The following is a 4,058-nucleotide window of genomic DNA, read 5'->3' as shown; positions in this document are numbered from 1 at the left end:
AGGAACCACTCACTTGGCTGTTCACTTTTCTTGTGCCAAATTCAGGGTACATTACACTCCAAGCTCAAATTGGTTTCAAATTTTTAGCCCCATCTTACTTGCTCCATTTCTCATTCTCATTACAGGATGTGTAGTGACAGGTGTCTAATGCAGACGTTGTTGGACTGGTTAGACTGGTTGGCTTTTTTACAATCCAATTTACCTGTCCAACAACATTTCCTCGTTTGTTTTAATTGGCTTGGTGCTTGGTGGCATGATTTGAAAGTTCTATAGATCCAGTTATTGTACAGCTTTGTGTCTCAAAAATGGCAAAGTATAGACCTACATGTATTAGACCTGTATGTCCACCAACCAGTGTTACGATTATACATTTGCTTAGACGATGTAAGTAAAATAGAATAAATATTAAGTGGGTGAAGTGCATGGTATAAGGAAGTTATTGAGTTGTTACGTGAAGTTTGATCAGCTCAATTTTAGGTCCAGTTCCCATAAGCCGAATTAGAAAGTGTTATATTAGACTACGTGCATTTCAACTGCAGTTACAGTAAACCCAGGGGTCAGGCCAGATGCCCTCCTGTCACATCCAGAAACTTTTCCAGCAATAAAGATAGTCTTACATTAACAGAATGCATACAAAATATAAACTAGCGACTTTAGTAACAGTGGAAATGCTTTTAAACCAACAGTTATAAGCAATTAACAGATTATCAAAACTGAACACCAGGCACATAGGCAATAAATTCATTGATAATTAAACATTCACCGCAGTATTAAAAAACCCACAAAGATTCACTCATGCAACAATGAACCTGACACTAATGTATCAGTACAGCCCTCATTCAGGAAGTGTTTTATGTAAACAGTTTGGTTTATTTAGCAATATTTACAAATGACTTCAGGTCGAGTTAAATGCATTGCAGTGTTTGTAAAAATGTAAAGCCCTCTGATCAAAAGGTTACTTCAGTTTGTATGAATCATTCCAATATAAAGAGCTTTGAGTTCAGTCAGTAGTCAAGTGATGGAACAGCTACATTAAAATCACATTTAACATTGTGGGCCTCATGCTTCAAGAAAATTTCATGGAAAATGTAGTTTATTTTATTCCAACAACATTGGGAAAAAAACAAAGTCAGACTATGTTTAGGTATTAAGGTGCCCAACAGTAGTCAATATTTTACAATGAAAAGTAATCCAAAAATACTACACACAGCAATAAGACCTATACTCATGTTCCCATATTGATAAGATCACTGCGCCGGAAAAGTGCATGGTGGTTCAGTGGCAACTTACAAGTAGGAGCAACATGAAATATGGTTAAAGTGCATTGCTTTAGCATTGTTCCGCAAAAGAAATGTTGAAATGTATATATTGGCCCCGCACCCTGTCAGACAAGTGAACTTCTGCCATCTCTGAATCAACAGCTGACACTTTAGTCATTACAAACTACTTCCTTCGTTCTCATCAGTTCATTTCACAAGGTAAATACAACTAAAGCTCCAGAATAATGCATAGCACAGTTTTAGTTCCATCGCTGCATTGGATCAATAAGCTTCAGCTTGATACTGGCTCTAGGTCATAGGGGAGCTAGAAAGAGGAAAAAGAAAAAGCATTACAAATCAGACACATTTTCATAAAACATTCACACCACAGAAATGTAACTTGGCACTTAAAAAAGCAGTTTTTCTATTTTAAAGTTACCTGCATTGAGTAATGCCTCCTCACAGAGTGATATTGTAGCCTTGTCTTGTTGCCAGTTGCTGCCTGTCGACAACAAATAAAGTCATCTTTGTTTCACAAAGCAGATGTGCCAGCTGAAAGCTGATGGGTATATACCATTCATATGTACCAATACAGTTAAACACATTCTGACATTCAGAGAAGAGGCAGTTTTCAACAAAGACCTTGATATGCAAATATTTACCCTGAAACTTAAATTAGTGATTTATGTAAAAATTTGGGCAGAATATATTTACTTGTATGACAATGCTAAATACACGTTCTAGTATTTGATTTGTGGATGGAGCATATTGCTGCAAAAACTGATTTACCTCAATGGGAACCTTATAGGTCACGAGATGACAAAATCTTTTTAAATGAGTAGATTAGTAGTTTATCATATCATTATCTAAATTGAAGGGAACTTCTTTAAGCTGTGGAAATGTTGGATTGTCTCCCTTTTGTTTAGGACATGCTTTCACAGTGCACTACAGTGATTAAATGGAACAAAGAACTTTCCAACGTACTGCATTTTAAATCCAATAAAATGCAAACTGAAGTAATGTCAGGGTAAAAGTACCTGCGCTTCTTCTTTTGCTTCTGTCTGATCTTGGCGAGGATGAAGGCTAGAATGAGCACACCGAGGATGACTGCGATCACACTGACAGTGAGGGGTACACCGAGAGCCCCGTTCACCGTGTCATCACAGAACTGGCCCCGGTACCCGAGCGCACACTCACACTGCAGCTCTGTGCCTCCCCCTGGGGGAGACACACACGTCCCATGGCCATTACATTGGGTCTCTCCACATGTGGGCAGGCTGAAGTCTATGCCTCTGGGGTGAGCAGGAGGAGCAGACGTGGACATGACGGGATGGAGGAAAAATGAGACTCTAGAGTAACTAGAGAGATAAATATAAAAGTGAGACAGTTTATATTTGTGAATGGTTTTACATGACAAATTGTGAACAGTACCCACATACTAAACCTAATAAAATAATTAACCCAGTTCCTCTGAGGTCAGTTTGTTGTAATTGAGCACTACATTTTTGGCTAACAACCCCCAAAAGTAAACACTTTTTTCATGGTGTACACAGGTGCATGGCAGAGTTATTTGTGAAAGCAAATGTGGGCCAACAAATGCAAATTAGCCCATGGCTACAGTCATTAACATGCCCAACCAAATGAATATAAATAGTTAAGTGCCACCACTTTACAAATTGAACATTTAGGATATACTTATGTGTAAAACGACAGCGCTTTTACACAAGTATAGTGCACATCATCCCGGTTTTGTGGTCAAATCTGTACTTCTGTTCAAACTGTATCCATGCAAGCAAAAGATGGAGTAAAAGAAATTAGACTGTGAAACAAACTAGAAGCAGAGAAATGTTTGAGATTATGGCAGTTAAAGAGGTTGTACTGCTGTTCCTCTCATGTTTATCAGCTCTCAAACATCCAGTCATACAGGTTTGAAAACAAGATTGGGGCGGGATTATTTCTCACAATACTCAAGGTAAACTTTAAAATGGAGGTTTTTCACTTACCAGTTATTTAAGTTTTTAAGTTGATCAAGGTACTCCAAAAGGTTTTTAAAGCTCCAACTTCTGTCTGGTGGAGTTGTCCTTCCTCTCAGTGAAACAGTCTGAAACAAAAGGTAGGAGGGGAAGCGGAAGAAAGTTGAGACCTGTGTAAATACCTTCCAGTTTTTTTCCATAATAGATGTAACAAAACTCACCTCCTCCCACTCACCTTACCTTTTCATGATGTGAGTCATTTCCATCATGCTAGAGGTCGGGACTGGTAATCCTATATGGGAGTCAGGCATGGCACATTTCATAAGATGCCATGAGATGTTATACAACAGTAAAGGTTTCGCAATGCAGTCAATGCATGGATTCAGTTAAATCAGATCAAATACTTAATGAAAAAACACACACACACACAAAAAAAAGTTAATGTGAAGACGTGGGAATCTAAATGTCCAGCCTCAAACACAGTGTGAAATGCGCCCTGACTTGAAATTAGAAGGCATTAGAGTGACATAGGTGTGTTTCTGGGAAGAGAAGGGGTGGAAGCAAGAAAAGGCAAGTCAGAACTCGGAAGACTCTTGCCTAGGCTGTAACATGAAACTACCGGTGGACCTACTCTTTGAGAATGTTTAACAATGTCTGGGTTTTAGGGGTCCATTAATAAAAGGCATGTAAGTTTTGCAATACAAATAGACTGAAACTGACTGCAATGTCCATTAAATGTTGACTGGAAACTACAAACATTAAGAAAGCATGATTGTGACACATGACTGGTGTCGGAACCATTAAGCCAAATACCAAACAAACATGT

Source organism: Periophthalmus magnuspinnatus, chromosome 12 (assembly GCF_009829125.3).
Source record: "Periophthalmus magnuspinnatus isolate fPerMag1 chromosome 12, fPerMag1.2.pri, whole genome shotgun sequence".
In the NCBI taxonomy this organism is placed as follows: domain Eukaryota; kingdom Metazoa; phylum Chordata; class Actinopteri; order Gobiiformes; family Gobiidae; genus Periophthalmus; species Periophthalmus magnuspinnatus.
This window is presented reverse-complemented; position numbering follows the sequence as displayed.